The following is a 13,307-nucleotide window of genomic DNA, read 5'->3' as shown; positions in this document are numbered from 1 at the left end:
CAAAAGTGAATTAAACATTAACATATTAGTTTACATTGCTATTTAGTGTATTTCTTCAGAATTGATTCACTGTTAAAATTTTAGAAAGTATGAGGCAGTTTGGGGAGCAAAGAGGAGGAGGCAAGAAAAAAGGAAATATACTATGTTTGACTTCTCCACTGTATTACTGTATTTTCACATGGAATTTCTATCTTCAGATAGAAAGCAGAGGGAGTCCATATCCTATGTATAGACATAAGAGTCAAGCAAGGGCAAACCCACTAATATGCAGTTTTGGGGAAGTGTAAGCTCCCTGAGTTTCATCATAGGTGCTGGAATAGGTGGATATTGTAAGGATTTCATGTGGTCTCACTACTTACCAGTGCATTTGTGAGTGACCCAGTCTTGTAGGACTTTATCTTGACAAACAAGTCTATTTGTCATTAAATATTTGCAGTCTGAGTCTTTTAAAGTCATCTCCTGGGAGAATTGCGTTACCAGGCAGTTTGAAGACCAACCCCAACTACATATGTAAGGAGCCTTTGCTTTGCTTTATTTTGGTCTTAACTCATTCCCTAAGCTGAATCGGGTGTGGCAGGCAGCTGTCTTTCATGACAGTGAGGCCAGAACCTTCCAGAAGACTCAAGTGGCTGGGGCCTTCCACGGGGAGTGGCTGGGTCTGTGAGATGGCTGGTGGATAGAGCTGGGGTACTCTCTTCCATCTACCTCTCTGGAATCTGCCTATACTGTGGACCTGGTAGTGTCCTGGGGCGGGGGGGGGGGGGGTGGTGCAGAGGGCAAGTGAGGATACCAGAGGAAGAATAAATGTCACTTGATCTGTGGCAGACACTGGAGGGCCAGGCCCTGTGCGACAGCCACTGTTACCATGGAAACTTCCAAGGAGACCGCTGAAGGCCACTAGAAGCAGCCCTGGCAACGTTCTTCCATTTCTGACCTCTCATTACATTTGACAGAACTGACCAAACTCATTCCTGAGCCTTCTCCTTCTTTGGTTTATGTGACATGAAGCCTTTTGGTTCTGCTCCTCTCACCCCAACTGACCTCTGTCAGCCTCCTTTGCGAACACTTACTTCACTCTCTCTTCATTTACTCATTAACCATGGTTACAAAAACCTGGCCTTAGGGCCCCTGCTTTCTCTCTCCTCTTTTTTGAGATGTTTCTTCATCTTCTTGGTTTGAGCTATACGTTTTCTAAAGGAGATATAAGTAGAATTCAGCAAAGACAGGGAGGAAACGAGTGTTCACCGGTCGGTTGCTGTTTCCTTTTTACCTGTGGCCCCACTGCCCTGCCTGTGGTACCTCTGCTCATCCCCAAGAAAACCCTGCAAGGGCGGTGGGTGCTTAGCCTTTGCTCTTTTGTACATGATGTCCCTTTTGTCTGTGATGTTCCCTTTGTTCATGATGCTCCTTTTATCTGAAATTCTTTTTGCTTTCTCCCTCCACTCGCCTTCCAAATTTCTACTCCTTTTCAAAGCCCAGTTCAATTACTATTTCCTTTGTGGCATCTGCCTGAACTCCCCAAGCCCCATTAATCCCTTTGTCTGAATTTCATGGCACGAACGTCATCCTTCTATTAGATTATTTACCACATTACAGTACACAGAGTAGTTTGCAAATTTCCCTCCCCTCCCCTAAGGTTGTCTTTGGGGTGCTAGAGGACAAGATGAGGTCTTATCTGTCTTGGCATCCTGTCATCTATCACAGTGCCTAACACATAGGCAGGTGCTTCACAAAGATTCCTTTATCGTATAACAGCTAGTGTTTGTTAGTTCGACGCATTATCTCAGACAGTCCTCCATATAACCCTATGGAGTTGGTCATTATCCAATGGGGAGAATGAGCCTTGGAGAAGTTAAATAAATTGCCCAGAACCACACAGACAGAATCAGGATGTGAACCAATGCAGATGGAATCTCGAGTCCACACTGTGCTGCACGGCCACCCTCTAGAGGCTTGTGGTGTCCCCTCTGGCTGCTGCCCTACAGCCAACAGAGATGATCACTGAGCACAGGCACTTGCACACCCAGCGCTGAAGAAGGCAGGTGGGGATGCATGAATGAAAGGCAAAGGAGCTGTCTTTCATACAATCCAGCTTTCATTCCTGCTTATTCACCCTACCTCTTGCTCCTCCCTTTTAGTCCCCTAGGTGCCCCTCCACCGCTGACCTCCCTTGTCTCACGCTGACTTCCAGCAGCACCTCGTTGGTGGGTTCCTCAGTCCACAGCCTCTTTCCTCCTCTGTTTCTCTCTGTGCCCCACAACACACACAACACCTAAAAATTAATTCTTAAGCCCTGTTGTAAGATCCACACTCCAGGATGGATTTTGGCTTCTGACAAATTGTTAAGTAAAATGGAAGCACTCAAGTCATTTCCTTACACATATCTGTCATTCTAAACAAAGCAACATTGTTGACTGCTTCTGGCCTGTGATTTGCCTGTGTTGTCTCCAGATCTTTGCCGGAACCTTTCTTCTGTGTTTTGAACACCTCTCCCATATCAGGAACTGAGCTGGATTCTAAGATTAAAGCTTCAGTCTCTGATGCTCCTAGATGAGTGTAAGACAGCTGAAAGAGCAATAACAAGATCCCATCACTGTGGCAGGCGATTTGGAGGAAAGCCCATGTTGCTCTAAAAGCACCTAGGTAATCTACCTTCCCCATCTTCAATAATCTCAGCCCTCAGCTCCTTCTCTGTCTGACCCGACTCACCTCTCCTAGAGAGGTTTTCTGTGTATGACCCTTCATCTACTCCCCCGATTTATGCAAAACCTTCAGACTATATCTGTAGTTGTTGATTTGTTCATCTACAAAAATATATTTGCTTGAACATGCCTCCTCAACTGTTGAACTCTAATGGGGGAGGAGAGGATAAAAGAAGGCCAGCTGGAAGAAAGGAAAATGGTGTTTCTTCTCAAGGAGGCTGGATCTAGAGAAGGAAGATAATGGGAGAGAGAGAGGAGTGGCTTTTGTTGGGCTTCACCCTAGCTATCCATTTTGGTGGTGGCTGAGTGCGTCCTGAAGAGAAAGGATTATATGTAACTCAAACCTGATCCACAAAACTTCTGTAGTCCAAGCAACTTCATGTGGGACCCTTTAAAAGAGCAGACCACAAAGATAGGATGCAGTGTCCATATAGCTGAGCTGACCACTGAGCACAGGAGACACCACCTTGGAACTCTCAGAGATACTGAGGTGGGGTGTGGGGTGTTCGGGTGGGCTCGGACAGTGAAAGGAGGACCAGGGTCCCACAAAGGCATGCAGCTGAGCAGGCAAAATCTGGTCTGCACCTGGGTCTACGGCTAATGAGGCCTGAGGAACACTCACGAGGAGTCTAGTGATGGCTCTGTAGTGGTTTATCCACTGACTGAGGGGAAGCAGGCTCCACAGAAAATGATCCCAGGAGAAACAGAACAGCTGGCCAGGCTCACCTAGCTAGTCCCACCATCCTGCCAGGCAAACCTTGGCATCCCAGCACCTGGATCCAAGACACTTTGCTATCATGTTCCCTCGCATCATATCCTCTCTCCCTCCTTGGTCTGAATTCCATTCTGACCTGCATTTGACAACACTCAATGTTGTCTTACCAAGCAACATCTATGCTTCAGCCTTCTTGCCCTCAAGTCCAGCATGCTCCTCTCTGGCTCCAAGCCCCTTTCACTCCAGCCTTTTACAACCATGTCATTCCATGTAAGTCACTTGTGCTTTGAACAGATTTGCAGGCTGCGGAAAGTCTATACTTTCCTCACAGAGGAAAGGGTGCTGGGAGCTGAGCTGTAGATGTTCTCTTTGCTGTCTGTCATTCTAGGGGCTTGCCGACATCAGGCAGAATCTCCTGCTGGCTGAAACTCTCTCACCACAAGGGATTTCATTTTATGTCAGCAGTTTCATAGGCTGAGGCGGTGACAGAAATAAGAGAAACATAAAGAGAATATGCCACAAGTGACTAAACTCAAGATAGACTTGGGGCAGAGATGTAGAGATTTGATAAAGGTCCAGAAATCTAATGCTGGGTGTGCTTACTAAGTGTACCTATGCATTAAACTAAGCAAACAGATTACCTGTCTCCGTGACGACCAGAATGTAAACATGTCTTACCTGCATTATCCATCCTCTTTGCCAAAGCCAGTGCATAATTAGTTGGGGAAAAAATATACATGCAAGATGAAGGAGTCCACAGCCCTTAAACAATATTTATTCTTCATTGCTCTCTGATGAAGAGTTCACCTACTCGACCTCACTAACATCTCCCTTGTCTCATTTATCAGCCATGCCTTTCACTTACTGGTGGAAAGCTAATACCGCCTTGCTTCTCCCTTTCACTCAACACTGTTTAAGGGACTGATAAATAAATTCGCTAGAAAGGTTTTTCTGGAAATCGCTCTTATTTACAGAGACACACTGGGATGGCCATAGATACCAACTGTTAAATACCTTCTGTGTGTGAAGGCCATGTTGTCACCATGTTAGAAAAAGAGGAGAGACCTTTCCTCCTCCTCATGGAGACCATACTCCAACACCAACCACGTCAGTTACAGGGTGACATGAACCAAGCCCAGGAATTTGTCTTAACAAGCTGGATTATTTCCAGGATATGGAAGCCAGAAGCCTCTAAATGCTTAGAGGTTTTAGAGGCACAGCCTCCTAAAACAAGCAGCAACCAGAGTAAAGAAGTCATTCCTGAGAAGATAGAATCTCAGCTTTCTAGTCTGGAATGTACCTTTCCCTGTGCCTATCCTCACCACCACAGCCTGGAGCTATTGGGTGGACTGTCAGCGTGGGAGGACCATGTTCTGACTCCCTCCCCGTGGGACAAAAAGGGCCTGAAGGCTGCATTTAGAGGGAGTCATCACACTGAGCGCATACTCATACACCATAGCCTTGTACCCGCAGGGTGTAACCTCCCCAGGAGTGGTGGAGGAAAGGATGGGAGCCAAGTGGGTGAGAGGAAGAGAATAAACATCAGGGTAGGGGCCCTGGTCCTTCAAAACAAGTATGAAGCAACAAGATGAAAGAATTACAGTGGATTGCGCTCTGAGGCTCCACTCCTTGGTCACTATGTCAGGTCTTTTCAGGATAAGTCTGAACTTTGTGTGAAGAAGAGAAGGGGCATGAACATGTGTATGTGCAGTGGCATATGTACACCACCCTGTATGGATCCTGTGTGCATGTGCTGGTGCCTCTCGACGTGTATAAATCCATATGATGCTGCAAGCTATACAAGCACTCCACATTAGCCTAACCACAGAACCATTGCCAAACCCAGCTCTGATGCAAAAAAGCCTCTTCCAAGAGTTGACAGGAACCATATTCAGCTTCACATTCTGGGAATCACTTAGCATAGCTGGGGGAAGGAGGAAAGTTAAGTAATGAGATGGAATGGAACAAAGAAGACTGCTACCAATTGTAATCACCAGCATCCTGGTGGGGAGGTCACTTGGTGAGGAAAAAATAGGACCTATTGGGAATGAGTTGGGATTGGATTCCAGGTGACTTTCCCAGAAAGCATTCAGCTGTCTTGTGAGAAGCAGGAACCAGAGACAGAGAGGCTGGCTGTGTGGTGGATTCCTTGCAACCCTGCCGGCCGTGGCTTAGTGTGAGGTGCAGGTGGATTTCTTTACAGGGATACATATCTTGGAAGTGGTAACAGATTTATGACAACTAATTGCACAATAATAGCTGGCCTGATCAGAGCTCTTGTGCAATTGTCAGAACTCTGTACTACCTCTATTAATTTATGTAACAAACATTTTACACCTACTTATTGAGATTAACTTTTATTGAAGGTCACATACTATTCTGAGCTCTACATATCTACTAATCTGCATTAGAAGTCTATGAAGTGGGTACTGTTGTTACCACTTGAATTCTACAGAGGAGGAAACTGAAGCAAAGTGAGCTTAAGTAACTTCCCCACAGTCTCTCACTGTATGCAAAATACAGGGTTAGAAAATAGGAAATTGTTTTCCAAATCCCACACTTTAAGTCAACAAACATATCTGCTTCCTATATTTACTTTTGTACAAAGCTAGTACAAATACTAGCATTCTAAAGAAGCTAAGAAAATGTCATGATCCCTACCTTTAAAGGAGTTTATAGTCTTGGGGAAGAAACAGACAATGTTGCCTTCTGACTTAAGCAAATTTAGCCATTCAGAAAATTTCAGATTTTTTTTTTTTTTTTTGACATGGAGTCTTGCTCTGTCACCAGACTGGAACGCAGTGGCACGATCTCAGCTCACTGCAACCTACGCCTGCCGGGTTCAAGCGATTCTTCTGCCTCAACCTCCTGAGTAGCAGGGACTATAGGTGCATGCCACCATGCCCAGCTAACTTTTGCATTTTTAGTAGAGTCAGGGTTTCACCACGTTGGCCAGGATGGTCCGCCTGCCTCTGCCTCCCAAAGTGCTGGGATTAGCAGGCATGAGCCACTACTCTCAGCCTCAGATTCTTTTTATAACTACTGCTAGCCTCTTGAGGTTAGAGACATGTGGGGAACTATAAATCCCCTCCCCTATGACCTCAAAAATGTCTAATTGAACCCCATGTGACATATAGATGCATATTGGCAAGGAAGCACAAATACACACAGTCAACTTGTTCAGCAGGTTGGGGAAGACCCCCTCTAGCCTAGGCAGTTAAGCAAGCACTGTGCATTAAAGACTCGAGCTGCGGCAGATGTCACCATAGTCCTAGGAGAGCGCTAGACAGTTCTGGGTGGGATCAGGCAAGAGGGTCCTCTGCGAAGGAAGGGACAGAGACCATAATAATTTGGCTGATGGTGGGTTTAGATATACCACCTTCTTGTGCCTTGTTCACAAAGGAGAGTGAAGTCAGTGCAATATTTCTAACTACTCACCAGTCTTGACACTATTTGTATTACCAAAGAAATTATTTCACTGAAGATGTAGGGAATGCTAGATAAGGCCTCTGCAGATTCTGGTTTATGATCAGGCTCCTCATGGGCTGGCTCACCACCCTGGAGTGTTGCTTCTGACTCGGTGCTTAGGCTTCCTGTTTCCCAGGTCCCATCTGATTACCTCTATGTGTCCAAAATTAGCACCATTGAGTCATTTTGTTCTAGTATGCCTTTCCCAAATGGTACTTTGTTATTCAAAATTAAAATAACTGGCCGGGCACAGTGGCGCACACCTATATTCACAGCACTTTGGGCAGCCAAAGTGGGAGGATTGCTTGCCCAGGAGTTTGAGACCAGCCTGGCTAATATAGTGAAACCTTGTCTCTACAAAAAATTTAAAAATCAGCTGGGCGTGGTGGTGTGCACCTGTTGTCCCAGCTACCCTGGAGGCTGAAGCAGATGGATCACTTGAGCTTAGCAGGCTGAAGTTGCAGAGAGCCATGATCACACCACTGCACTCCATCCTGGGCAACAGAGTGAGACCCTGTCTCAAATAAAACTGAAAAATATAAAATAAAATAACAGAAAACATTCCATAACATAAGAAACATTGTAAGGACCTGAATGTAAGGCAAAGCTCTCTAGATAATTTGGGGGAAAATATGCCTTATATTTTTTTGCTTACTGTCTTAGAAGAGCACCTAGTTTGTGCCTGACACAAAGCAGATGCTCAATAAATGTGAGTGTTCTTCCCTCCCTCACTATCTTATTTAGTTCTCATGGAAGACACTATGAGGAAGCTATTATATTTATTTTATAGACAAGAAAGCAAAAGTTTAGAGTTTAACTTATCCAGTTCACGTGACCACAGAGTGGCCACTCTGGCTTCTAACTGGAGCGCCCATGCTCTTCCTAGTATGGATGCTGCCTCTCTAACAATCCCAGCTGAGCGTTGCAGAGGTGCATTGGCAAAGCCCTTCCATATGCCCTGTGTCTCTAGATCCTCAGAACACTCCTGTAATACGAGAATCATTATTTTCTTCAATTTTAAGTGAATGAAGCAGCAGCTTGGGGAATTACAACAATCTGCCCAGGTTTTCTAAAGTAGCAAATGGGTCCATCAGAATTTGAGCCCATGTTTTAAACATTACCTAAATCTTTGCTTTTGGTACCACACTACATGACATCTCAGCGTTGACACCCAAGGATGGCCAAAGGGTCAATGTAAACTGAGCACAGAGGACCTGGTTCATGGGCAGCAAAGTTCCAACTGGCTCCTAGGTTTTAGAGCAGCCCTTAAATCTTATCTCAGTAGCATGGAGAGGCCACTTTTAATAAGAATTATAACCAACATTTTCATTACATGTTGTTGTTTATAAAATACCTATTTTATGTGTTCTAATTTTGAATGCAGAGCTACTGCATTCAAAAACAGAATAGTAAGGTGACCATATTTTTCAAGCTAGCTAGGCCCAGCCCTAACAATATTCTTAGATGCTGAGTCAGTTTCCACACCCTGAAGGCCACTTTCCTACGTGACACTGAGTTTTCTTGCTTCACTTCATCTCCTTGAGGCTACCTTGATCCTCCAGGTATAATTTTCTTGATCCTTTAAAAACAGATTTGCTGTATCATGATTACATGCCTATTGAAAATAATTTAGAAATACAGGATAGAATAAAGAAGAAAGTAAGCATTTAACAAGTATCCCACTTACCAAGATTTGGGAACATTAATATCTGATATATACTTCCTGTGTGTGTGTATATAATGGCTTCATAATATTTCATAAAATATACATGTATGTGTGTATCGTTATTTATGTAAGCATTCCATCCCTAATTCCTAATTATGAACATTTGCTGCTTGGCTTCTTTTCAATGTATATAAAACATTTCAATGAAAATCTTTGAGGATTCATCTTTTTATACTTGTCTCCTTTTCTAGAAATGGAATTGTTGTTGATGGGAATATATTTTTTAAAGGTTTTTAAAAACATGTTGAAAATGACCCTCCCAAAAAGCTGAGTCTATTTATATACTCACTAGGACAGCACAAGCACATACCTTTCCCACACTGCTGTGACTGAGAATTAGCAAACCTTTATTCTTTAACAGCTGGTAGGGAAAAACAATAACGTTGTTCACGTTTCTTTCACTACTTAAAAAGGTGAACATCTTTTTATCTGTTTATTAGTAAGATGATCCTATCATTTATTTTCCAATCTGGAGGTTTTTGTTGTTTTGTTTTGAGGTTTCAATAGAATTGGGCTAAGCCTTATAGTGAGTGGAATGGTGGAAGCTCTACAAATAATACAGATGTCATAATCTCTGAAACTAGTGAATGTGACCTTATTTGGAAAAGGGGTCTTTGCCAGCGTAACTAAGTTAAGGATTTGATTTTGAGATGAAATCATACTGGATTATCCAAGTGAGACCTAAATCCAGCAACAAGTGTCCTTATAAGAGACACTCAGAAGCAGACAGAAGAGGAAGAGACCATTGGATCCTTACAGAGGCAGAGATTGGAGTGATGAGGCCACAAGCCAAGGAATGTTGACAGCCACCAGTAGCTGGAAAATTCAAGACAGGATTCTCCCCTGGGGTCTTCGGAGAGTGTGCTTGAGTGCCAATACCTAGGCTTTAAACTTCTGGCCTTCAGAACTGGGAGATAATAAATTTCTGTTGTTTTAAGCCACTCAGTTAAAAGTAATTAGTTCTAGCAGTTATAGGAAACCAGTAAAAGGCTGTGTATCAAAATATGTTACAAGACTTTTGATCTTATCTAATCTTGTTTTTAACTGGCTTCCTCTGACCCTGCTCTGGAGTGGGTAGAGGGTTGGGGATGGAAGTCACCTCATTGTTACTACCAAATGGAGCTAGAAATCCAGGTCTATCATTCAGCACCAGAGATGGGGGTTCTTTTTACTGCTGGGTGAAGACGGGAATTAGGCTCCCCATTCAATCTCCACTGACACTGTTGGTGGGGAGTGGGATACTTTTGTACAGGCCAGTGGAGATGCAAGTCCTGGTTACCCACAGAGTCTTCTCTGACAGTACTGCAGTGCGGAATGGGAGCTCCTCAGCACAGCCTCACAGAAGGGGAAATGTAGGTTCTCCACCAGGCCTTTGCTGGTATGGGTAGGGGTGGGACCACAGTTTTTTCTGAGATGTTTGGCTAAAATACAGCAGAGCAGTTATTGGCTAAAAGTTGTCTGTCTTTCTAGACTGCCCCTTTCCTTTTCCTTTGGCTAAAGAGAGCAGGCTTTCTTTGGGGCTTTTTTCAGGGGCCAGGGGTCTGCTCCTATTAGCCTTTCTGGGTTGCTGGCTTCCTCAGATCCAAGCCTGGGGTAAATGAAGCAGAAAGAAAACTCAGGGAACTCACCACCATGTCATTTCACAGGTCCCGAGGTCCCTAGTTGCTCGTGCCTCCTTCTCTTCACCTTTCAGAAACATCTCATGTTTGTTTTAGATCCAATATCCAGGGATTTTAGTTGTATTTAGTGAAGAAATAGAAAAAAGTACATCTACTCCATCTTCCTAGAAGCAAACGTTTATTTTATTTTTTAAAAATAACTAACACAACCTAAAGAAAACATCAAAGCTCCTCGCTGCTCCCGCCTTACCCTCACTGCAGTCTCCATAAGTAACTGCTGCTTCTCCAAGTGTCTGCAGGCAGCTAATTCAAAACAGAAGGCTCATGTCTTCCACTTCACAGTTGAATTTAAAGTAAGCATTTTAAAGTAGGTACTATATTTACCTGGATGATTCAAAAAGGCATATAGAGAAAAATCTCCCTCCCATCCTTATTCCATAGATACTAAGTTCTCTTCCCTAGAGGCAACCAATATTAGTATCCTCCTGTGTATGTTTCCAAAGATATGTTATGCATAGATTCACAAATACATCATACCTCTTGAGATAAAATGTATTGGTTTTCAGTTACTGATGCCCTCTTTCCTCATTGCTGGCTGGGCAGTGCCTTCTAGAGTGGAAGGAGTATACCTGCCACTCCATAAACAGACACACCCCTGTGACTCACCCTGACCAATGGAGATGTGAGCAGAAGTCATATATGCCAGTCCTAAGCAGAAAGTCCAAAGCCATTGTGGGCTTCCACTCCCTTCTGGCTCTTCTTCTCTGCCATGAGAACAGATGTCCAAAGGGCTGCTCTTCCAGCCTGGGTTTCATATGTTTTGTGGAACAGTCTCAGCAAACTCACAGCCACTGTATTAGTTAGCTATTGCTGCATAACAAATCACCCTAAAATTGAACAGAAGCTTACATAAAAATATTTGCTGTCTCACAACATTTCTGAAGGTCAGGAGGCTGGAAGCAACTTGGTAGGGTGATTCTGTCTGAGGATCTCATAAGGTTGCAGTCAAGCCACCAATGGGTCTTCAGCCATCTAAAGGCTTGACTGAGGCTCAGGCATCTGCTGCCAATATAACTGCCTTGTGTAGACATCTGCAGGAGGCCTCAATTTCTTGCTGGTTGCTATCAGGAGGTCTCAGTTCTTACTACGTGGGGCTCTTCCTCAGGCTACTCAACATGGCAACTGATTTCCTCCAAAATAAGTGATCCAAGAAAGAGAGAGATAGCATGTGCTCAAGATGGAAGCCACAGTGTCTTTTATTACCTAATCTGAAAAATGGTATCTCATCACTTCTGTAGTATTCTGTTGGTTGTAGAAAACCAACTCTAGTGCCATGTGGGAGAGAACAGCAGAAGGGTGTGCATGCCGAGAGGCAAGGATCACTAGGGCCATCTTGAAAGCTGGCTGTCACAGCCACAGACAGGAAGACTAAGGGGGAAAAAGCATGCCTTTAATATTTGGGCATTGGTTGTTGCCTCGATATGACCTATTGAAATCTACCTGGTATGCTATATATCTTTATAAACTTTTTTACAGCTTTTTTCTCTCTATTTTAAAAGATGAAGAATGGAGCTCCCTTACACTCTCTTTAGCTTTCTTACACTATTGCCCATTTCTTGAGTTTGATTAGTTTTATTATTCTTTTTAGGTTTTCCTATTGGCTATGCATATCACTGTAAATTATGTATTTGGATCTTGTTTCGTCTAATTTAGACAGCATCAGTTTACCATCTACTCTATGGAATTAAAATCTTGCACTTCTCCTAACATCACCTCCTTCTACACTTGTCAGCAATACCATTATTTGTGTACAAGGTTCTCTTTGCCCTTTTATATCTTTCTCTTCAAACCTTGCTGTTGTGTGAAGAATTCACAAAACTCGATCTCCACAGAGCAAAGGACCAATAAAAGGTCCCCCTGTGTAGGCTGAGTATCTATCAAGGAGACATAAAGATGGTGGCACTGAAAAGGGTGGTGGATTTGATGCTGCAAGGCTTAACTCTGAGGCAGCAGACCACCTGGAACCTAGACAAACTCCTGACCTATGGTCACATGTGATGGCATTTAGATCCTTAGCCAGGGCAGGAAGCAGTCTCCTTCTGAGGCTGAAGTCCCGAGGCTCCCACAGTCCAGGGTCATCAGTCCTGGTGTTTGTGCAAGGAGAGTCCCTGATCCAAAGTGAAGAGCTAAGGAGAGGGAAGGTGACGGAACTTTCTTGATAACAGAAATTCTTCGTGTCACTCAGCACCACGCTCACTGTTTTTCCTGAAAAATAGCCGCCAGGAGCATAGATAATTCCTCTTCCCCAAGACATCAGAGTGGAGTATCCTGTTGAGCTCTGTTCTTGTCCCCTTAGACCAGGTGTCCCCAAACTACGGCCCGCTGGCCACATGCAGCCCCTGAGGCCATTTATCTGGCCCCCCGCCTCACTTCAGGAAGGGCGACCTCTTTCATTGGTGGTCAGTGAGAGGAGCACAGTATGTGGCGACCCTCCAATGGTCTGAGGGACAGTGAACTGGCCCCCTGTGTAAAAAGTTTGGGGACACCTGCCTTAGACCTTGAGATGATGGGAGAAGCATTGCCAAATACAATAGGACACTCAGTTACATTTCAATTTCAGATTTTAAAAAATGGATTTATTTAGGATAAGTATATCTCAAATACTGAATGGGATATACTTATACTAAATAATTATTTACTGTTTATTTAACTGAGCATCTTGTATTTTTACTTGCTAAATCTTGCAACTCTAGATAGGTACAGCTGGGGCCCTCCTAACAGAAACAGAAGCAGAGCCAGAGCCCCACATGAAAGTGCTGACCAAACCAAGACCATCGTGATGAACCCACCAAGCCTGGCTATTGCTATGCTAAGAGAGTTGCCATATAGAGAGGGTCATCCACATAGAAGTTTTCCAGAATTGACCTGTATAGCTTTATCTACTGCCCTCAAATTACTTCATATCCAAATAATTCCACACCTATCTCTCAGCCTGTATGTAAATAGTTTGCATTCAATGTACTTGTACTTGTTGATAGCCTTATACATGCTGTGTCTTTATCTAATAGATCCAGATT

The 13,307-nt window shown here is 43.8% G+C and overlaps 1 protein-coding gene across 6 annotated transcripts in view; it reads left to right on the top strand.

Annotated features, from left to right (window-relative positions):
* LOC141581641 (uncharacterized) overlaps positions 1 to 13,307 on the top strand; it is a 208,671-nt gene that overhangs the window by 110,202 nt on the left and 85,162 nt on the right. The window lies entirely within an intron of this gene.

The sequence above is a fragment of the Saimiri boliviensis genome, chromosome 16, assembly GCF_048565385.1.
Source record: "Saimiri boliviensis isolate mSaiBol1 chromosome 16, mSaiBol1.pri, whole genome shotgun sequence".
Lineage (NCBI taxonomy): Eukaryota > Metazoa > Chordata > Mammalia > Primates > Cebidae > Saimiri > Saimiri boliviensis.
The sequence above is the reverse complement of the archived record's forward strand: the minus strand, read 5'-3'. Positions and strand labels throughout refer to the sequence as shown.